The sequence below is a fragment of the Aotus nancymaae genome, unplaced genomic scaffold (genome assembly GCF_030222135.1).
Source record: "Aotus nancymaae isolate 86718 unplaced genomic scaffold, 86718_ANA_hifiasm-v0.15.2.pri h1tg000115l, whole genome shotgun sequence".
Lineage (NCBI taxonomy): Eukaryota > Metazoa > Chordata > Mammalia > Primates > Aotidae > Aotus > Aotus nancymaae.
The window spans coordinates 11702886-11727122 of record NW_026988530.1 but is presented as its reverse complement, the minus strand read 5'-3'; the positions used below and the strand labels follow the sequence as shown (position 1 = coordinate 11727122).

The window sequence follows — 24237 nt, the reverse complement described above, 5'->3', positions numbered from 1 at the left end:
AGATTACAAAGAATGAGATCACCAATAATCACAGACATAAGCATACAAAAATAATATTCACAGTATTGAAACTTCAATTTTTATTTTATTTTATTTTTTGAGATGGAGTTTCACTCTTGTTGCCCAGGCTAGAGTATAATGGCATGATCTCAGCTCACCGCAACCTCCACCTCCTGGGTTCCAGCAATTCTCTTGCCTCAGCCTCCTGAGTAGCTGGGACTACAGGCGCCCACCACTACTCCTAGGTAATTTTTTTGCATTTTAATTAGAGACAAGGTTTTGCCATGTTGGCCAGGCTGGTCTTGAACTCCCGACCTCAGGTGATACATCCACCTTGGCTTCCCAAAGTGCTAGGATTACAGGCATGAGCCAACACGCCTGGCCAAAACTTGAATGTTTTAAAAATAGTTTCAAATGGAGGAGGATTTAAGGAGTGTAATTCCTTTGCCATTGTGAAAGCTGATTGCATTTTGGTGAGAATGGGGGTGAGTTTTAGCAAGAGCCCTCTTTCACCAACAGCCTTTGGCAATTCCAAATTATGAGACATGATTTAAAAGCTGGGGCATCTTTCTACAAGTGCCTTGCAATTCGATTTAATTGAGTCAAACTCCATCTGTTTATTAAAACTTTTGGAAAATTGTAAAAAAAATCATCAGAGTGTATGGTATTTCTCACTATTATGAAGAGAGGAACATGAAATAAAAATAATTAGTATCTTTTGTGAAATAATTCATCCTAAGAAACAAAACCTCACTTTCTGTGATAGAGGATCTGTACAATAAGAAGATATGCCAAGATTAAATTGAGTCAAATGTAGTCAGGGAATGTTTGCTCCAGTATAAAGCAGTTGAGAAGACTTGATTTAATTTATCAATATATACTTACAATTCTGTATATAATAAACATGCTACTGCAGGCATTGAAAATTCAGGGGACCGTTCATATCAGTGTGTACGAACAGTGTTAAATAGTAGTGCTATGTTTGGTTGTGTCCCCACCCAAATCTCATCTTGAATTGTAATAATCCCCAAGTTTCAAGGGTGGGGCCAGGTGGAGAAAACTAAATCATAGGGCAGTTTCCCTCATACTGTTCTCATGGTAGTGAATAAGTCTCATGAGAACTGATGATTTTATAAATGGGAGTTCCTATGCATAAGCTCTCTTGCCTGCTGCCATGTAAGATATGTCTTTCCTCCTCATTCATCTTCAGCCATGATTGTGAGGCCTCCCCAGCCATGTGCATCTGTGAGTCCATTAAACCTCTTTCCTTTACAAATTATCCAGTCTTTCATATGCCTTTACTAGCAGCAGGAGAAAGAACTTAATACAGTAAATTGGTCCTGGTAGAATAAGGTGCTGCTGTAAAGATATGCGAAAATGTGGAAGCAACTGTGGAACTGGGTAATAGGAACTATTTGGAGGGCTCAGAAGAAGGAAAATGTGGGAAGGTCTGGAACTTCTGAGAGACTTGGAGGGCTCAGAAGACAGGAAGATGTGGGAAAATTTGAAACTTCCTTGAGACTTGTTGAATGGTTTTGACCAAAATGCTGATAGTGATTATAAACAGTAAGGTCCTGGGTGAAGTGGTTTCAGATGGAGATGAGAAACTTTTTGTGAACTGCAGTAAAGATCACTCTAGCTGTGCAAAGGGACTGGCAGCATTTTGCCCCAACCCTAGAGGTCTGTGGAACTTTGAACTTGAGAGAGAGGATCTGAAATTGGAAGTTAGGTTTAAAGGAGAAGCAGAGCATAAAAGTTTAGAAAATTTGTAGCCTGACAATGCAAGAGAAAATAAAAACCCATTTTCTGGAGAGAAATTCCAGCAGGTGCAGAAATTTGCATAAGTAACAAGCAGCCAAATGTTAATTGCCAAGACAATGGGAAAAATGTCTTGACAGGGCATGGCACAGACCTTACCAGCAGCCCCTCCCATCACAGACCCAGAGGTATAAGAGGAGAAAATGGTCTTCTGGGCCAGGCACATAATCCAGCCTGCTAGCTGCTCCAGCCATGGCTAAAAGGATCCAAGGTACAGCTCGTGCCATGGCTTCAAAAGGTGCAAGCCCCAAGCCTTGGCAGCTTCCATGTGGTATTAAGCCTGCAGATGCACAGAAGTCAAGAATGAGGTTTGGAAGCCTCTACCTAGGTTTCAGAGGATATACGGAAATGCCAGGATACCCAGGGAGAAGTTTGCTGCAGGGGCGGGGCCCTCATGGAGAACCTCTACTAGGGGAGTAAAGAAGCGAAATGTGGGATTGAAGACCCCACATAGAGTCCCCACTGGGGCACTGCCTAGTGGAGCTGTTAGAAGATGGTTACCGTCCTCCAGATCCCCCGAATGGTGGATCCACCAACAGCTTGCAATGTGTGCTTGGAAAAGTCATGGACATTCAATGCCAGACTGTTAAAGCAGCTAGGAGGGGAGTTGTCCCCTGCAAAGCCACAGTGTCTGTGGGTGCCCACACTTGCATCAATGTGACCTGGATGTGAGACCTGAAGTCAAAGGAGATCATTTTGGACCTCTGAGATTTGACTCCCCTGGTGGATTCTGGACTTGCATGGGGCCTGTAGCACCTTCGTTTTGATCAATTTCTTCCATTGGGAGTAGGTATATTTATCCAATGCCTGTATCTCCATTGTATCTAGGAAGTAACTAACTTGCTTTTGTTATTACAGGCTCATTGGAGGAAGGGATTTGCATTGTCTCAGATGAGAATTTGGACTGTGGACTTTTGAGTTAATGCTGAAATGAGTTAAGACTTTGGGGGACTTTTGGAAATCAGAATTGGTTTCAAAATGTGGGGACAAGAGATTTTGGAGGGTCCAAGAGAGGAATAATATGGTTTGGCTGTGTCCCCACCCAAATCTCACCTTGAATTGTAATAATCCCCAAGTGTCAAGAGTGGGACCAGGTGGAGATAATGGAATCATGGGGCAGTTTCCCCCATACTGTTCTTGTGGGAGTAAATGAGTCACACAAGGTCTGATGATTTTATAAATGGGAGTTCCCCTGCATAAGCTCTCTTGCTTGCCGCCATGTAAGACATGACTTTGCTTTTCATTTGCCTTCTGCAAATGTGAGACTGTGAGTACATTAAACCTCTTTCCTTTATAAATTACCCAGTCTCAGGTATCTCTTTTTTAGCAGCTGAAAATGGACTAATACAAATAGTACATTTAATAATGGTAGAATAGTATTAAAATTGCTGAAATTCAATGAAAAAGACTAGTCATTTCTTTTTTTTTTAATTGTATTTTAGGTTTTGGGGTACATGTGAAGAACATGCAAGATTGTTGCATAGGTACACACATGGCACTGTAATCTGCTGCCTTCCTCCCCTTCACCTGTATCTGACATTTCTCCCCATAATCTCTCTCCCCCACTCCCCACCCCCCACTGTCCCGTCCCCTATTTCCCCCCAACAGACCCCAGTGTGTAGTGCTCCCCTCCCTGTGTCCGTCTGTTCTCATTGTTCAACACCTGCCTATGAGTGAGAACATGTAGTGTTTGATTTTCTGTTCTTGTGTCAGTTTGCTGAGAATGATGGTTTCCAGGTTCATCCATGTCCCTACAAAGGAAATGAACTCATCATTTTTGATGGCTGCATAATATTCCATGGTGCATATGTGCCACATTTTCCCTGTCCAGTCTATCATCAATGGGCATTTACGTTGGTTCCAGGTCTTTGCTATTGTAAACTGTGCTGCAATGAACATTTGTGTGCATGTGTCCTTATAGTAGAACAATTTATAATCCTTTGGATATATACCCAGTAATGGGATTGCTGGGTCAAATGGAATTTCTATTTCTAGGTCCTTGAGGAATCGCCACACTGTCTTCCACAATGGTTGAACTAATTTACACTCCCACCAACAGCACAAAAGTGTTTCTATTTCTCCATATCCTCTCCAGCATCTGTTGTCTCCAGACTTTTTAATGATCGCCATTCTAACTGGAGTGAGATGGTATCTCAATGTAGTTTTGATTTGCATTTCTCTAATGACCAGTGATGATGAGCATTTTTTCATATGTTTGTTGGCCTCATGTATGTCTTCTTTTGTAAAGTGTCTGTTCATATCCTTCGCCCACTTTTGAATGGGCTTGTTTTTTTCTTGTAAATCTGCTTTAGTTCGTGGTAAATTCTGGATATCAGCCCTTTGTCAGATGGGTAAACTGCAAAAATTTTTTCCCATTCTGTTGGTTGCCGATTCACTCTATTGACTGTTTCTTTTGCCGTGCAGAAGCTGTGGAATTTGATCAGGTCCCATTTGTCTATTTTGGCTTTTGTTGTCAATGCTTTTGCTGTTTTGGTCATGAAGTCCTTGCCTACGTCTATGTCCTGAATGGTTTTGCCTAGATTTTCTTCTAGGGTTTTTATCATGTTAGGTCTTATGTTTAAGTAAAAAGACCAGTCATTTCTTTGTTTATGCCCAGGGTCACCATTTAGGAAAGCTACTGTTTCACTAAAATATAAATAAAGGGTGTCTATTTGGTTTGCTCTATATAAAATGCTAGAAAGAAAAGTAACCTGAACTTTACCTACTCTAAGACAGTTTTCGAGTGTCTGATATCTTTAAGTAACTCAACTTAAAAGCCCTAAAAATGCACCAGGTGCTGATGGTACCTAGAGGCAATACATCATTCATTCAGTAATATTTGCTATATGGCTGTCATCAACTATATACTTTTCTAAGCCAAGATAATAATGAGAGCTAACATTTACTGAGCAATTTCAATGGGACAGGAACTAATCTAGATACTTTACTTGTATTAACTCATTAAATCTCCATGACAATTCTATAATCATTCCAGTTTTCCTAAGAGAAGACCAAAGCACACAGGAGTCATAATATCTTGTAAAAGTCACACAGTTGGAAAGTGACAGAATTCATCTTTGAATCCAGCAATTTAACTGTGAGCCGAAGATTTAAGCTGTTAGTCTCTATCAAGTTTATAATCTTATGTTTTCATAAGAAAACTTGATAAAGAAAATAAACAATTATCTAAAACCTAAACATACTTCAGAAAGAACATCATGATTCATAAATTACCAAAAGAACATCATTTTTCAGAAATTACCAAAATACTTGAAAGGTATTTTGCCTTACCTATATTAAGAATAGACGACTTGAAAGACTAAAGCATCCAATTCCCCAAGTTTTTCAGTTAAAACGCATTTGCTATGAATAAAAATTTGACTTCCTAAAGCAATAACTGAGAAAGGAAGGGCTTATTTGACAAATGATTTATTTTGATTTTTTAAACTAACCAGCTACACATTAAAGGTGTAGAATGTGCACAGGTTGATAAGAACTGAAGTTATGCAGTTTTAGAGGATTATATCTTTTAAACAGTATGAGATATTCAGTGCATCATTAGAAATTTAATGTAATTCAGACATCTCCAAATACAAAGCAGGTTGGCTTCCAAGAGTGTGTATTTAAAGTACTTGTTTAAAGCAGGTAACCCATTTCCCAAAGAGGAAAAAATATATAAAAGGTGCTTAAGTTATCATGCTGATCATCAATCGCTTAATCAGGCCTTATTTTCACTGAAATGTTAATATTTACAAAAAGTAGATAATAATATGATAATGTGCTCATTAACCAAATGACCACATTTTATATTTCCTCCTAAATGTCTGTTTGAGAAGACAACACAGACTTAATTAGAAGAAAATTACAAGGCAGGCGAGACAATCCAGGAGCAGACCCTGGGGATGTAAGTATGTTTTGAAAGTTAATGTTACTATATTTTGATTATATCTAACTTTGCATTAAAATATATGGCATTATTTCCCTTAACATAAATGCATTTATGTCTTATTAGGCATCATTATCATGATCTCATATATTTCTTTTCTCTTGTATGTGGGACGAAACAGGGATTTTCTGTTTATCCAGTTGTTTAAAAGCTATGAAAATGAGAACAAACAGCTAGTAACCATTGCAAGCTTAGAAATAATTTTTGCCCCAAATGGCTTATTTAAAAAATGTATGCAATATTGTATTTCCAGGCAAGAACACAGACCCTGAGAGTGAACTCATCAGCAGGCCGTAGTCAATCTGGTTCTAGAAACTTGACATCATGTGCTTTGAGCTGATGGCTGTACTCCAATCTCATATAAACAAAAGAAAGCAGGCTCACACAGCAAAACTAGAATATGAGCACCAGGCAGGGCCCAAAAAAAAAAAAAGAGTAAATTTAAAAAAAAGAAAAGAGAAAAGAAGAGGATTATTCCCCCCAGATAGTAAAAAAAAAAAAAAAGCAATAGAAAGGCTGAACTATAGGAACAGGATAAAGAGGATTCTGCATAAAGGTAAAAAGATATGGAAGGAGATGAACTTAAGTAGATTTTAAGACATAAAAGAAGCTAATGGGAAGGACAGCAAAAGTCAGCTGCTTCTGGCGACTCTTAGGCAGAAGAGTCTGTGCAGACCAGCCTGGAATCTCAGCCATGGGCACTCCAGACAGGCACCAAGAGACTGACAGAGAGACAGACATAGGAAGGGGCAGGGTACAACATTCACTGTGTCTATAAATCTAGTATTGCACACACCAAATAAGAACCAAAATTCACAATCAGAATTTCTTCACCAGGTCATCCTTATAAACTTCATTGACTTAGTATCTGTGTTTACACTGGGACTATACCAATTTTTAGTTTGGCAGTGTGGAAGTAAATGATCAAATATCATTTTTCATACCCAACAGAGAGTCATTCGTTTTCTAAAATGGCATATCTCTAATGAAGGCAAGAGTTGCTCAATCTAGTGTTTCTATATATAAACTGACAACCAATCATTCATATCTATTTCTTGAAATAGGATTCCTAATCATTATTTCTTCTTTTGATAGTTCAAATTAGTATATATAGATATAAATGAAAGAATATTTCCTAAAATACATAAGCAATTTCAAACCAGTTTCCCTTAATTTGTCCAAATGAATTAAATCAGTTAGTTTTTACTATACTCAAGTTATATCTAGGGACATATTTTTTATAAATTGGTTACAATTTGTAATAAACATTTTTCAAAGAGAATATGTATATGTGTAAATGTATGTATACATCTGTCTGTGTGTGTGTGTGCAAGTATTTAATTTTGGAAAGACATTATCTAGTTGACAGTTCACCAAAGGTTTCAAGGAATTTGGCAAGACTTCAGAGCTTATGCTTTTTCAAGATCACATTACTTTAAATAATTTTTCATGTACTAATTATTTAAAAATCTTAGAAAATTGATCACAGAAATAAATCCTTTTCTTATTTCTCTTTCATATCCTTTATATTAATTAAGCTGGAAATGTATAGAGCCATACACCAATCGAATGTCTTCCTTTCATTTACCATCCAGGACAGTAGTCCATGTTTATGTTTCACTTGCCTTGAATTGTATTTTTATGACTTCTCACTTTCATTCTTCAGGATGAAAGGCAGGAAATAGGTACCCAGAAGCACTCTGTTTATCTATGCAGAAGTGGCACTTTATTTGATGTTGCAACACAAACTAAAATATCTCTGTATTTTTACTTTTCATTATTTTCTGCTCCTTCTATTACAGTGAGTACAATCGCCTTTATTACGGATTCTCAATATATATGTAAATTGCCTGCACAATATTGCCTTACATATTTTTAAGTTCCTCTGAATTTTGTAACTTTTCTTTCTGGTACTTTGAGCCTATATTTCCAACTACTTTCCTGAAAGAAGTGTTTGTCTTTTCCCTAACTACATCTCTCTGGCCCGTGCCCTGAATGTGAAGGAGATGTTTATTACATACTGCTAGTAAATTTCTTCATATGGCCTTCTAAAATTATTTCATAGTGACAATGACAAGAAAAATTTGTTATAATACAAGAAATATTCCAACCTCTGTCCCCAATCATTTCTTTACTGGCTTGAGCTTCCTTTTCTTGACCAAACAGGCATGCTTGAGTGCCTACTGAGTAACGAATACTGTGCTAAATGCTGGGGTTTCAAACAATAACCATCTTCGACTTAACGAATCTGAGTACAGTGAGAAAAGCTGACAAAAAAGGAGGAGGAGGATGACGAAGACAAGGAAGGAAGAGGAAGAAGAAATTAGTTATTATAACCTTATATGATCATTGCTTAAACAGAGTATCCCTGGATTTATAGAGCCCCATAGGCCTGAGAGGTTCAGGAAATACTTCATTGATGGAGTTTTAACTTGAATAAAGTGAAGATAAACCAGACATTCCAGGTGGAGGAATAAAGCAAAGGTAACATGCAAGATAATTCATTCCAAGTTAAGGTTTTTGCTACATTTTTCTCATGATTTTCAGTATTTGATCACTATTGTTGTTTTTAATAGCTTCAGAAATGAAACAATAACATTTTATTCAAGACTTCTTTATGCAGGAACACAATGGAATATCCATCCAAATAAAACATACAACTATACAATATTGATGTAAACAGCAGTCACAGATATTATATCACTGTACGATTCGTCAGTACAAGAACTACTGTAATTCATAAAGCAAATAGCAATTTTATTAAAAATTTTAAAAAATCATACTGTCTTTTTAAAAGGATAATAAAAGATATACAATTTAAAATACATGATCTTTCTTATAAAAATGTGTTTTAATGGTGTACTTTATGTTTCAGAGAAAAAAAGATGAGCAAAGCTACTAGTTATATATGCACTACAGATTGCACTCTAAAATTTTGAAAAAAATAAAATCACTCCACGAAAGTAAACAGAGGTGACCAAAAATATATAGGGACAGTTCCCAGGATGAAACAAGGAGGCAGCTGATGAAAAACAGCATTCAGAGAAGTTTTAAAGGACCAGTCAAGTCAAACACTAGGTAGCAGTTACTCCTGTGGAATCAAGAGATGAGCCTGGAGTTTGTAGGATGAGAATGAAGGCTCTGGAAGCCAATAAAGATGTCGCATCTTGACATGTGGCTAAAGTAAAAGAGATCTTGAGGAAAAACTGCTTCAGTTAAAAAGTTCTAGAGTAGGGCCTTGGGGGCTCCATTAGTAAGCTTTAAAAGTTCTTCATATTGTTTGGAAGTTATGCAAACTTAAGCACATACACACATATACACACAGGCTTGCAGACAAACTCTTTGAATGAGAAACTAATCTTTTTTTTTTCTTTTGTAATACACATTTTCAAAGGAATCCTTGAAGTTTTAAGCCCCACTGATCCAGGACAAATCTAATAAGAGGCAAATTTTCGTTAATTATGATTTGGTTTGCTTCTTCTATACTAGGATACAGTTGCCACGTGCTATATTCAACAAGCTATTTTGCCTACTACCTGTAGAATTATCAGGGATGCTCAAAATGATGTAGTAACCACATATTTACGGGGGCCTCATGGGAAGACATGAGTGACTTAAAGACCTTCTGATGCCACTAAAGGAAATTCTCCATAATTATGAAAGGGAGTTGTTTTTAGAACTGTTAAATTGCCATTTCCCATAATTGAGGTTGTATCCCAATGGTAGAATCAATGATACTACTTCTTATTAAACCAATAAGTCATGGTCCCTCTGCAATACAGCACATTCCCAATTATAGTGTCCTTTAAAAGAATCACCTTTGTCAAATCAAAGTTACGATTAAAATAATTATTAGATACTTTGTGTTTCTGAGAATACAGTCATTGCTCTAAAATTTTAGGATTTGCTTTAAAATAACAAAACAATGATTATGGATTTTTTGTTTCCTTCAAAATGTATACCTTGAAAGCCTAAGCCCACATACCTCCGAGTGGAACCTTATTTGAAGACAGGATCTTTACAGATGTAATCAAGTTAAACTGAATTTACTAGAGGGGACCTGTACACAACATGACTGGTGTCCTTAGAATATGGGGAAATTTGAACCCAGAAACATGCACGGGAGAGATGTTGCGAAGACTTGGGAAAGACAGCCATCCATGAGCTAAACAGAGGCCTGGAGCACATCCTTCCCTCACAGCCCTTACAAAACACCAGCGCTATTCACACCTTGGTCTTACACTTCTAGCTTCCAGAGCTATGAGAAAATAGATTTCTGCTGTTTACGACACTCTGGTACTGTGTTATTTCAGCCCTACCAAACTAATACAATACTATCAATAATAATAAATCTATTTAGTATATTGTATTCATTTCCTATTGCTGCTGTAACAATTTATCACAAACAATAACTTAACCAATGCGAATTAATATCTTATATTTCCATAAGTCAGGAGTCTCACTGAACTAAAATAAAGGTGGAATCAGGGCTGCATTCCTTCTGGAGGTGCTATAGAATTCTATCCTTGCTTTTTCTAGTTTCTAGAGGTTGCCTGCATTCCTTGGCTCAAGGCCCCGCCATTCTGACCCTTGCTTCTGTGACCAAATCTCTTTATCTGACTCTGATCCTCCTTCCTACCTTTTATGACTCTTACGATTACACTGGGCCCATTAGATAATTCAGGATAATCTTTCAACCTCAAATACTTAATTATATCTGCCAAATCTCTTTTGCTATGTAAAGTAACATATGCAGATTACAGGAATCAGGTCATGACCATTTTTGGGGAACCATTTTTCTACCTACCACAGATATATTGAGTGATTAGCACACAGAAGCAACCAGCTAAGTACTTTACCTTAAATTTCTCACCAACCACTTCATCTCCATTTTTCCAAACACTTAATAAAGTACATACTATTAGCATGCCCATTTTACCTGAGGATTTCATTTTTATGTTTTACTAATGAATTGCTCTATTCTAAACCTTCTTAAATTACACCATTAAATGTCATTTTTTTTTTGTCAATATATCTTCACTGTCTGTATATTCAACTAATTTTTTGCATAAAGTTAAGTGCTTCCATCTCTTCCAGTTCTTGGGTTCACTATATCCCATTCAGTCTCATCTACCAAAAATGGAGCAGTAGAACCTAGATAATGAGTGTGATACAAAAAAGGGATTGTTACTGAATAGGGTAGAAATAAAACTGTACATAACATGGCAGGGAAATCCTCAGCATTTACAAGTCGGTAGTAAGAACTGCTCCATATGGAGAGAAGGCCAACTGGAACACAGGGGCAGACAGAGCCCTGTCAAACGTTGGGAACACAACTACTTAGCACAAAATCGCAGTACAGGATCACAGCAGTACCAAGTACAAGGACTATGTTTGTTCCCACCTATGTCCTCAGCATTGTTGATTGCTGAGTAAATCAGTTGATGAAGATGAGAGACAGCGCTATTTTTTCAAAATATCCCCAATTTTATCATTAACAAGGCAATATTCAACTAACCTCTACCAAATAGGTTAAAGTGTTTGTCAAGTTCAAGAAACTGGAAAGGCAATTATTTGGCAAGGCACTAGTCATCATAGGCTCTTCTTGATATGAACAGACAACTGAGTTACTGACCTGAGAGTAACCTGAGTAACCTGAGAGCAGGGGATGACAGAGGATGGAAGGTCTTCAGGAGAAGAACACAGAAAAGCACAAGTCAAAAGGCCCAGGAAACAGGCACAGAGGGGCACTTTTTTTTCTAGTCTGGCATGTTCTGAGCACTTTTCACATACTAATTAATCATTGTGAAAACCTTATAAGGAAGATGCTACCATTACCATCAATACTGACACGCCTTCCAAGCAAGGAACACAAAGGGAACATCTGTAGTTCCATGAGTTGGATTTAATACTTGTGGCAGTGAGGGATGTACATGGAGAATCATGGGGCACCTCCGGGAGTGACAGGAAGGACCTATTATGGAATTCAGGCTTAGGCAAGGAGATTTGGGAACAGGGCTCCAGAAAGCAGATCTCTCTAGTCTGGGTGCTGTGAAGAGACAGGAATAATTCTATGATTGAGTATATTAATACATGTTTTCTAGAGGGAGGCTAGTCTATAATAAAGCTAACAAAGTAGCAATCCCTCAAATCTGCAGATATTTTGTGGTTTTTACAGTGACCTTTTTCTTTTATCTGCACTGAGTCAAAACTGTCAACTTGCCTCTCTTTGTCTTTATGAAGGTCACAGAATCATCTTGTCTGATGTTAATGTTCTGTGAGATTTCTTTATGTCTCATAGGAGAACACCAAGTTTTTGCTGTGATTGCCAGGGCAGCTCCTACCCACACTAAGGCCTAGATGTAAGTTTTCAAGTTCTTTTTCCAAATACCAGGGCTACTTCCCTCTGTCTCAGTCTCTGTATTATCTATTGAGAAGCAGAGGCTCAGAAAGTTTCAGAAACTCACTAAAGGTCACTGAGCCATGTGCAAAGCAGGAATTGAACCCAGGTAACTGAGTTCCAGATTCTAAGCCTTTGGCCATCGCTGTATTATCAGCAGCCAGTAGCAGCTGTAGTGATAAACGTAATGCCACATTCCCCAGCCCAAAGCTCCTACAAAGATCTCAGAGGTATGATGCTGTGAATGCTTCCACAGGATTCAATTTCTGTGACTGTAAACTTCTATTTTTAAAACTACTCTGCCTGAACGGGTGCCAATGGTGAGGGTTTCACATCGCAATATTTACTTTCAACCTTTGCCATTGTTTAAATAATTTATATTCTTCCATATGAATAACAGTTTTCACTTATGTGGACTCTTACTATACGTTCAGCATTACACCAAGATGAAAAAACCTCCTAAGTGAAAAATCGCTAAGGCAACTTAAAATACTGTTGTCCATGAAATTACCTTTAATCAAGTCACCAAAATTCCCCATTTGTTTCCCTGGAAGTCCCAATTTCATCACCTTCCTAACATTCTATGCTATTAAAATAAGTTTATAATACATGCTCTTTATTTGATCAACATATATTAATATTAGTTCTTATATAACTTAATCCTAAAGACATTTTTAACATTTAGATACTCATGATGTGAGAAAAAATTTAAATAACTTTTAACATTTATTCAAAGAGCTATGATAATAACATCCTGAGCAAAGGATTTTCAAAATGTTATAGGTAATTTAGAAAATCCATACAATTTAAGAAAGGGGATAAAAACCATGATTTCATAAAAATAAAAGATGATGTAAACATAAAATGCTTAATTAAAATAAAATACATGGTATTACAAAATGGCATATTTTTATATCCTGTTAGAGGCTTAAAAAGAATTGTTTTTAAAATGCCAATTTTTATAATATATTTGAAATTATATCAAATTAAATTTGATGAAAAACTTTCAATGTCAATTTAAAAATTTTGCAAGTAGTTATTTCTTTTCCAGAATTATTTTTGGGATTTCCTGAATAAAATCTGTAAAGATGACTGACTTGTAACTGCTATTTGCATAAGACAGTTGGAGAGTCTTTGCCAAATGGAACCCACAGAGGCTAGGATAACATTTACACTGGAGATAGGCCCTGATTAGATACTCTGACATTTCATTCCATTGTTACAAAAATGCATTTTGCTTACTGATCAAGGTAGAAAATTCCCAGGATGAGAGTCTCCCTTTTACATGTCTATGCTAGCCACAACCAATGAGCCAGACTCTCTGCTTCAGAGCCTGTGTCCAGCTCACAATCTTTAAAACAAAACAAAAACCACTACAGACAAGCCCTACAAACGTACCAGGGCAGGCACACACATATAAACCTACTTATTAATCTACTTCCCATTCCCTCATCTGAGCAGTTGTAGTTCCACAAACCTCTTTGAGTTGCTAACATGATTTCCCAGAGGAAATATTTTTTATAATCAAGTAACTTTTATTCATTCATACATGTTCTATTTTCTTTATCTAATTTATTACATATGGGTTTCTTACAATCTTAATATAAAAATTTCATGAACAGCCATGACAATCTATATTGATTTTACCTGCTATCCTTTAACGTTCAAAAGCAGTGGACATTGCACATTTTGCTATATGGATGTCAGAATGATAGCACATTATATTAATAAGGATATTTTCATTCACAGTATGTAAGAGGCAGTGGTCTCAGTTATGTCAAAACTGAATTTTAGGCATGTCTCTTAGAAGAACTAAGAAGAAATCTCTCTTCTTGCATTTAAAATGTATTTGTGTTTACTGACTGACTTGAAGGCTTGTGAGTTTTCTAGAATAGAACTCAAAATATAATGGTGAGAATTAAGTAACTCACAGAATGGCTAATATACCAGGATTAGTACAGGATGGACAGAGAAGCAAGATTAATGCCCCAAAGAAGGTATACTGCAAGAAGGGAATGTGGCTTTCCAGGGAGGGATTCCATTTCAAGGAAAGGGATATGGTATACAAGCTGGACTCAGTGACAGAGCCAGAGGGTCTGAGAGAAGTAGTGCTTCTGAGTAAAATTGTGGCACTGCTATTTCAAATCGATCCAGCCTTCCTTGGGAGCACCTTGGTAGAAAAGAGTCAAGTAAAATTTGGAAAAACAGTAACTACTCAGGGTCTTAAGAAACTCTGCTCTGGAATGCTTCTTACACAGAAATCAGAGGAGAAGGACATATGCCAAGGAGACTGAGAGGCAGAATTTAGGATGATTCAGCTCATACAAAGTTGTACTGAGCAGCAGGAACACCTGAACATTAAAGAGTGCCCCCAAAAGCAGAGGCGGTCATGGTCAGGCCAGAACAGGGGCATTAGGGGCAAGACCATGTGGGCAGCAGCCTGAGAGTTAGTGTTAAACCACAATCATAGGCTGAAGTTTCATTACCCATGAGGAGAAAGCATAAAATTAACAGAACCTTGAAAGAGAGGTTATGTTTCTGTAAATATGTACATAGGTTCTAATAAGCAAAAATACTGAGGCCTAACAGGGGGTCTCATTTTTATGTACACAATGATGAATCACAGTGATATTGCAGCATTTATATTTTAAAATTAATACCTTTGGGAGGCCGAGGCGGGTGGATCACGAGGTCAAGAGTTCGAGACCATCCTGGTCAACATGGTGAAACCCCGTCTCTACTAAAAATACAAAAAATTAGCTGGGCATGGTGGCGCGTGCCTGTAATCCCAGCTACTCAGGAGGCTGAGGCAGAAGAATTGCCTGAACCCAGGAGGCGGAGGTTGCGGTGAGCCAAGATTGTGCCATTGCACTCCAGCCTGGGTAACGAGCGAAACTCTGTCTCAAAAAAAAAAAAATTAAATTAAATTAAATTAAATTAATAACCTGGTTGGTGTTCATTGTGTGCCTGGCCTGTTTATATTTTATAGCCACCTGAAAAATTGCTAAGATTATGACTATGAGTCCAATAATCCAGGTATTTAAGAAAGGTCAGATTTAAATCAGGAAGACATGGCCAAATATTGTTAGAATAAGAACATCCATATAAGAGACTATATACATATAAATATACATTTTTTTAGTTCATTTTTTTTTAGAGACAGAGTCGCGCTCTATTGCCCAGGCTGGAGTGCAATGGTGTGATCTCTGCAACCTCGGATTCCTGGGTTCAAGCAATTCTCCTGCCTCAGCTCACTGCAACCTTGGCCTCCTGGGTTCAAGCAATTCTCCTGCTTCAGCCTCCAGAGTAGCTGGGATTGCAGGCATAGGTTAATGACTTGCAAATGTATACCTCTGTTCCCATTTTTTCCTTTATCCTCAAGACTGTGAAATCTATATCCCTACTGACCTTAAACAGCATTCTCCCAAAAAAGCTCCTCAATCTCTCTGTAAGCATCCTCCTTGTGTTCTTCCCCATCTTGTTAAAAAGCAACTGTATTCTTAAACTGTACAGGATGAAAAGCCTTGAATCATCCCTGACTCCTCTCCCCAAGGATTCATCAGCAAATTCTGTGGTTGCCTCCTTCAAAATATATCTCCAGTCTGACCACTTCTATCTCTGTTGCTACAGGTCCTCCTCTGAAAGACTGTGGCAAGAATTTCCTAACTTGGCTCCATGTTTCTACCTTTAGTCTATTCTCCAGAGAATTGGATCAAGTTATTGCTTTGTTTAAAACCTTCCAATAGCTTTTTTTCTGTCTAAAATTATTGTTATTAGTCTTGGCCTAAAGGTTATATTCTGATCCTGCTCCTTACTACCACTCTGACTTTGTCTTCTGTATTTCCCCTCAGCTTCCTCCACTGCAGTCATAAAGGCCTCCTTGTTGTAACTCAAATTCCCATACTCCCATCCCAGGATCTTTTCACTTGCTTTGTCTTCTAACTGGAAAGCTCTTTAATTAAATAAACATATGTCCTTACCTTCCTTTTGTTCCAGGCTATACTCAGTAGTTGCATTTGCAGAGAGGTCTTTTCTGATCACCCTATGTTTGCTTCTTCTCACTAACTTTATCTGCTATGTTTTTCTTTATTTCAGTAGTCACCCAAGTAATATTCATTTTTGTTCATATTTGTCTTCTACCACTAAAATGTAAGTACCATGAAGTCCCCTGTAGTATCCCCTGCACATGTGATAAGATTCTCAATAAAGATCTATTGGCTAAATTAAATAATAGCAGAAAAATTAGAACTTCATGATTTTTTAAGCTACTGTCTTTTAATCTATCCTTTAAGGACTTTCTAAATAATTCATTGTACAGAGTTACAATTTGTAAAATTCTAGCAATTTTTCTGTTTTTATCAAAATACTAGAGAATGCATAGTACCTAAACTGGCAACTTTTTATCCCCTTGGTTATCAATTTGAAACAATGCTTTGTTTTCTAGCCCTCAAAGTACAACCATAGACTACAATTATCTATCTAGTTTTCCAGCAGAAAAGAAAGTATGCATACTTGGGCAGAACTAACATTATCCCCTGTAATCTGATTCCACCAAACCCTTTTACATTTATATATGAACAAAAGGATTCTAGAAGGAGTTCCTTGAAGACAAAAGAAAGACAAAAAAAAAAAAAAAGATGTACTCCTGAGTCTCATGCTGGAAGATATTTGGAAGAAGCCAGAAGTCAATAAAAAAAAAATCTGCAATCATAAATATATACCTGACAAGTACTGACAAAGCAGTTTTTTCTTTCTTTCTTTCTTTCTTTCTTTTTTTGGTATTTTTGAGACAGAGTCACTCTGTTGCCCAGGGTGGAGTACAGTGGCTGTATCTTGGCTCACTGCAACTCCGCTCCTGGGTTCAAGCAATTCTCCTGCCTCAGCCTCCTGAGTAGCTGAGACTACAGGCATACACCACCACACCCAGCTATTTTTTGTATTTTTAGTAGAGATGGGGTTTCACCATATTGGCCAAGCTGGTCTTGAACTCCTGATCTTGTGATCTGCCCACCTCTGCCTCCCAAAGTGCTGGAATTGCAGGTGTGAGCCACCACTCTGGCCCATTATCTTTCTTCCTTATCTTTTAGCAGACTGTAACACTGACCTCAATCTTTTACATGTGTTTGTGCTCATACCTGTCCATGGCTTCATTATTGACAAGGCAGGTGCCCATCCCTTCACTCTGCATCCTGCCCATGTGTTCAGTGTGGCCATTCTGAGCACAGAGTTGAGGAGGCTGGGCAAGTTCCTGGTTGTTCTTGTTTCTTGGGCATTACAATGATTACATCAGACCTTCCTGGTCCTAGAACAATCACAGAATATGGAACAGAGCAACTCCAGCTAACCCACAGAACTGCTGTAACAAGCAGAGACTCCCAGCCACAAAGTCCTGAAAAAAGTATTCAGCCCGGCCCAGCCCAGACCAGCACAGCCACAGACATTCGAAAAATAATAAATGATCATTGTTTTAAGCCACTGAGTTTTTAGGTAGCTTATTATGCACATCATAAAACCAATATAATCTTCTTTCCAAAATATCTTTTATACTTACTTAAAAGACTTTTTTTTGCTAAGTGAGAAAAAAAAGTTCAACCACGTAAAAAATATAAAATGACTTCTAATCAGAATTTAGGTTGATATATTCGGCATGAAAAGAATGACACTTCTTTAAAACAAAATGCATAGAAGGAATTTCTAATGAATTATCTTCTTAAGGAAATATGAATAAAATGTGATACTGAATTGCTTTCGTGATTAAAAAAAGTCTGAACAAAACAAAATAGGAATAAAGAGAATAAAATGCTTGTGATATTCATTGATATTAACATTTTATCATTTCAAAAAGAATCTTAGTGTACAGTAGCCACATAAAATTATAGTTTGCCTAAAAGAAATGAATTCCCAGAATAATAAAAGCTACCCTTTGAGAAACAGAATAAAGAGAAGCCTACAATTTATCAGACTGTAAATAAGAGATTGTCTAAAGGCCTATGAGAACAATGACAGCAAATAGTCTTCAGCCATGAGAGCTTACCAGAATCAACCTAACATAACCCTCAGGGCCCATTAAAGAAGATGCAGATGAAATACCTAGACATGGAAACTTTTATTAGAGATGGTCATAAAACACTGATTGAAAACCTTTTTGAATATTATACCAGGATCATTTATTTGAAGCCCAAATGGTTCATGAGTTACCAAGATGCTAATAAATCAAAATGGACGTGAAGGTAATTTGTTTAACTTCCCATTTGTTCTTGTTAAATGTATATACACTGAAAGAAATTGTTCCCATTATGTGCACACTGAACATATCTCTTAAATGGAGGCTTCAATTTGGAGGGACTTTGAAATTAATCCCCTTTCATTCTTATGCCTATTTTTCCAAAAAAATCATCATACATGTATCTAGGCATTAACTATTCCTTTAGTCTGACAAGAGAATATATCACCAAATTGAATCAAGAAACAGCCAGTTCAGTTTTAGGTGTCATATTTCCACTCACAGGAATTCAGAGCGGGAATAACATGGACCCTTGGTTATGTATGTCTTAAATGCTCCTAATTTATTATATATCATTCTCTCCTATGGTAATTGGTACTCTGTCATATTCAGCAAAAAATCTCATTTATGCAAGATTTAGTAGCAGATAACTTTTACTGAGCATTCACATGAGCCAGGCACCATTGCAGGCAGGCACTTTACCAGAATTAATTCCTTTAAGTCTCATCACTAACCTATAAAATAGACTATATTGTCATCTCGATTTTATAGGTTAGAGAAGTAAGGAATAGATTTGCTAACCCTAGATGGAACCAGCATACTATTCCAGGCAGACTAATTCTCTTAGCCATTATATCACAACTCTTAAAAACTGGAAAATAAAACAGTTATCACCAGATTTCCTCTTAGTATGCGAACAGTCTGATTTTAAAATACCTTTAAAATTTCTTAATTTGGAAGCTGAGACTCTGAGAAAATTACCTATCTGTAGTATTCTAGGGAAGAAAACAAAATCATCATTAACTTCCTTTAAATACGAAATGCAAGGCAACTTGGTGTTGAAGAGTGAACTGGGGTAAGTCTAGACATTTATGTAGTAGAAAAGGAAGTAGAAATTGTCATTAAAAACAGAGATGTCTCATACCCAATTGTAAGTTGTTTAAATATGTAATATAAAACCCCTACCCATCCCTATTTCAAATTAACAAGTTGGTTACATTTTATCTGCCTTGTACAAATTTTATTTTGTTTGCATTATGTGTTATGGATGGTTGGAAATCAAGAGTCTGGGTTCTACCTCTGGGTATATACTAGTTTAACTCAGTGAAAGCAAAACGTTAAAATGTAGTAGTAATCATGACAATCTTAGGTTCTTAAAAATTCACAGAAATCTTTAAAAAAAAAATTTAAGGCCTTGGACTCTCATCAGGGCATGGAATATGGGGGCATTTGGAATCACTTTTAATGATTAAACCCAGTTGATAATTTGTCACACATTTATCTTTTACTGTAATTTCCCACCATTGATACACTGGCAGCCATCTTCTCCTGGCCTCCAAGGTTACCCATACTTCCAAGAGCAGGTGCCTCACCCTCTGCCTACACACTGAACAGTCAGTGAAGCTTTCTGTCTGTTCTTTCATCTTTCTCTTCTTTTTTCCTGTTCCTCTGACTTCTTCCCTTCCTTCTTTTCTTTCTCCACCAGAGAACTGACCCTAAATCATCCAAAGCTCTGCCAAGTGAACCATCAGTCAAGGTTCCCCATATAAATGCCATCTGCTATGTGGGTTCTTCTCCCACAAATAATTGAGCTGATTAGGAAAATACAATTGTCAGTGAAGTCAGATCTATGACAAGGAGCACAAAAAACCAGAAAGATGGGAGTTTGCCATACTTTCGCATAAACTGATAGTGTGGGAGGGGCATTCCTCACTAGCAACAGCTGGCCTTTCACAAAAATTAGAATGTAGATCTTGACAACACAATCATAGGATGTTTTTTGTAACCAATGACTTTCTAAAATAAAAATGAAAATATTAATTCATTTCTTTCTTTCACCCTTATCCCAGATTCTGATAACCTACATTCTTTCACAAACACCACTATATTAATTAGACAAAGGGAACAGTAAAATGCTTTGCGCTATTTCCAAACTGCATATGTACCCTCAAATATAACATACGCCCTATATTCTTACCATTTGCTGATATTTATTTTACCATAGAACTCTGAAGATGTAAAAGTAGATGATACTGATACTGGAAAGAGAACCAAGATGGAAGAATAATTTAGAAGACTCCCATAGCATGCAGAGTTTCTCTTTAGGATGAATGTTTTTCAGAAAAACAAAATCAAATGAAACAATTAATTGTAAAATACTATACCTGGAACTTACCACTCAACTAGAAACATAAATGCAAAAAGTAGAATAAGATTCATAACACAAAGAGAAAAATCTAAAAGTTTATGTTTAAAAATACATATTCTAGTTTTATATTTTTCTCATTATATTAATATTTGTTCACATTTAAAACAAATCTCTATTCAAGACAGTAGTCCAGTTGGGTGCAGCAGCTCACGCCTGTAATCACAGCTCTTTGGGGTGCTGATGCAGGTGGATAATCGGAGGTCAGGAGTTCAAGACTAGCCTGGTCAACATGGTGAAACCCTGTCTCTACTAAAAATATAACATTAGCTGTGCGTGGTGGCATGCACGTGTAATCCCAAGTACTCAGGCAGCTGATGCAGAAGAATTGCTTAACCCAGGAGGTGGAGGTTGCAGTGAGCCAAGATTGCACCACTGCACTCCAGCCTGGGTGACACAGCGAGACTCTGTCTCAGGAAAAAAAAAAAAAAAAAGACAGTAGACAGTAGTCCACTTCCTAGACATAAATTATCTCACTAAGAACAGAGGTCAGAAATGATACTTTTATATTAACTTTATGCTGGTTAATTTTTAAAAACATACACAGTTAATAGACTTACAGGGATCATATTAAAGCATCCATCATGTGCCACCTCATTTATCATGGCGACTTTACATTCTTTCAGGATGTCATGATGCTGCAACTTCTGCCTCATCTTTGACTCTTTGACGTTTCCTTTGCACAAAACTTTGCCTCTTCTTTCTAGAAGCAACCTTAGGGTTCCAGTTTGATTTTCCCATTCTCAATGACAATGTGCCAGATGGCCTCCCTCATGAACCCAATATGGTCTCTACTTTCTCCATATTATAACACCCTACACATTACAATTTTTTCTCATTTATTTGTAACCATCCACTTTTGATTCCACAAGTTCTTAAACAAATGAACTACTGCTGGAATTAGAGGTATTCCCCTCACCCCCAGTCTTTTTTTCCTTTTGTAAAGTACTATGAATATTTTTATGCTTTTTAAATTTTTTTCTTGGTTACTAAGATACTATAAATGCTATTAATTTTTCACTTAAAATCTTTTGATTAGGAACTTCCATTTTCATATATATTATCTTCTGATCAATAATTTTAGAAAAACGAACTCCTTTATTATCAAATGATTCAATCAAAATGAGTGTGAGTTATGTGCAATGCTACTTTAGTAAACATTATTCTGACACCATTAATTACAGATGACATTTGCTATGCAAGGCCATTAATTATGTCTTAGATAATGGACACATATCAAGTGGATCTGGGCTGTCATGAAAGGGGAAGGGGAAGAAGAAAGACTGCTCACTACACCCTGCACTGAATGGCAGACAGAGGTTACCAGAGGAGTGACAGAAATATGAGAAATCCGCAGTTCTCAGTTTCAGAAAAGGGTCTGCTGCTAAAAGGTGAGGCTAGAGAAAGAATATTGAGAAAAATCCCACAGTAATCCACACAGCACATAGTGGAGGTTCATGACTGAAAGAATTTGAAGACTCATGCATAAAAGGTACACATGGCAGCAATCAAACCCAAACTCAGCCCAACAACCCGCTGTATTCATTATGGCTCCCGTACTAAAGACCTGACCAGAAAGACAGTGGCTCCTTTTGGGGAGTAAATATTACTTAACTCAGTTTCTACTGTTCATTTATATATTTACTCACAAGACTGGGCATTCTATAAAAAATTACAAGGCATACCAAAGAGGAAAAGAGATCACTACTGATAAGTGGAATAGTGAACAGCATATAACTAGAAATAGCACAGATATTGAAACTATAAGAAAAAACATCTTTAAAATTTATGATTAATATGTTATGATGTTACAGAAAAAAGTGGACAATATATGAAAGATGGGGAACTTTAAGAGCACAATGACAGCATGAAGATTAAAGATATGAAAATGCCAAAACAAAAAGTCTAAAATCAATAAACATGAAAAGTGGAGATAAATTTGAGCCCAAAATAAGCAGAAAAAAATAAACACAGTGAAACTCTATCTCTACTAAAAATACAAAAATTAGATGAGTGTGGCAATGCATGCCCATAATCCCAGCTAGCCAGGAGGCTGAGGCAGGAGAATTGCTTGAACCCGGGAGGCAGAGGTTGTGGTGAGCCAAGATCACACCACTGCACTCCAGCCTGGGCGATGGGGCTAGACTGCGTTTCAAAAAAACAAAAAACAAAAAAAACAGAAAAAAATAGAATCTATCAAAACAACCTGGTTCTTTGAAAATATCACTGTACTTGTTAAATAACCACCACATTTATTTTTCAAAAGCCACAATTGCTAATATGAAGGAAGCCAGAGGGAGCATTACTATAGATCTTATGACATTAAATTGATAATAAGGGAATATTAGAAATATTTGCCAATACAATCATTAAAAAATCTGGAGACAACAGATGCTGGAGAGGATGTGGAGAAATAGGAACACTTTTACACTGTTGGTGGGAGTGTAAATTAGTTCAACCATTGTGGAAGACAGTGTGGCGATTCCTCAAGGACCTAGAAATAGAAATTCCATTTGACCCAGCAATCCCATTACTGGGTATATATCCAAAGGATTATAAGTCGTTCTACTATAAGGACACATGCACACAAATGTTCATTGCAGCACAGTTTACAATAGCAAAGACCTGGAACCAACGTAAATGTCCATCGATGATAGACTGGACAGGGAAAATGTGGCACATATACACCATGGAATACTATGCAGCCATCAAAAACGATGAGTTCGTGTCCTTTGTAGGGACATGGATGAACCTGGAAACCATCATTCTCAGCAAACTGACACAAGAACAGAAAATCAAACACCGCATGTTCTCACTCATAGGCGGGTGTTGAACAATGAGAACACATGGACACAGGGAGGGGAACACTACACACTGGGGTCTGTTGGGGGGAAATGGGGAGGGGACAGTGGGGGGTAGGGAGTTGGGGAGAGATATCATGGGGAGAAATGCCAGATATAGGTGATGGGGAGGAAGGCAGCAAACCACACTGCCACGTATGCACCTATGCAACAATCTTGCATGTTCTTCACATGTACCCCAAAACCTAAAATACAATTAAAAGAAAGAAATATTTGCCAATAAATACAACAATTTAAATGAAATTGACAAAATCATTAAAAGATACCTTCCAAAGTTAAGACAATAAAAGAGGTAATGTTTATAGTCCTAGATATATTAAAGAACTTGAATTTGCAGTTAAAATTCTTCTCCCAGAGAAAACTCCAGGCTTCATTGTTGAAGTTTATCAAACATTTCAGAATGAATAGCAACAACCCTATAAACATTCTTCTCAAATAAAGAAAAGAAGGAAGCACCTTCCAACGCATTTTATGAAGCCAACCTTACCCCAATGTCAAAAATACACAAACCACAAGAAAACTACAGAGGAGTATTCCCATGAGTTCAGACAAAAGAGAAAACATAAAAAACCTTTACAAATATTAGCAAATAACACCCAACAATATATAGTACACTAGACAAAGTCAAATTTGAAGTTGACTTAAATATGCAAAATGTGCACGACTGCTTCAACATTAAAAGTCAATTAATTTACCTTGCCATATCATATTTAGAAAGTTTGCCAGCTCATTACAAATACAATTAATAATGCACTTACCATATAAGTCAATAATGCCATTTAA

The 24237-nt window shown here is 37.0% G+C and overlaps 1 protein-coding gene across 2 annotated transcripts in view; it reads right to left on the bottom strand.

The window, feature by feature from the left end:
- The window catches only part of SPOCK3 (SPARC (osteonectin), cwcv and kazal like domains proteoglycan 3), a 577835-nt gene that overhangs the window by 503128 nt on the left and 50470 nt on the right, over positions 1-24237 (bottom strand). The window lies entirely within an intron of this gene.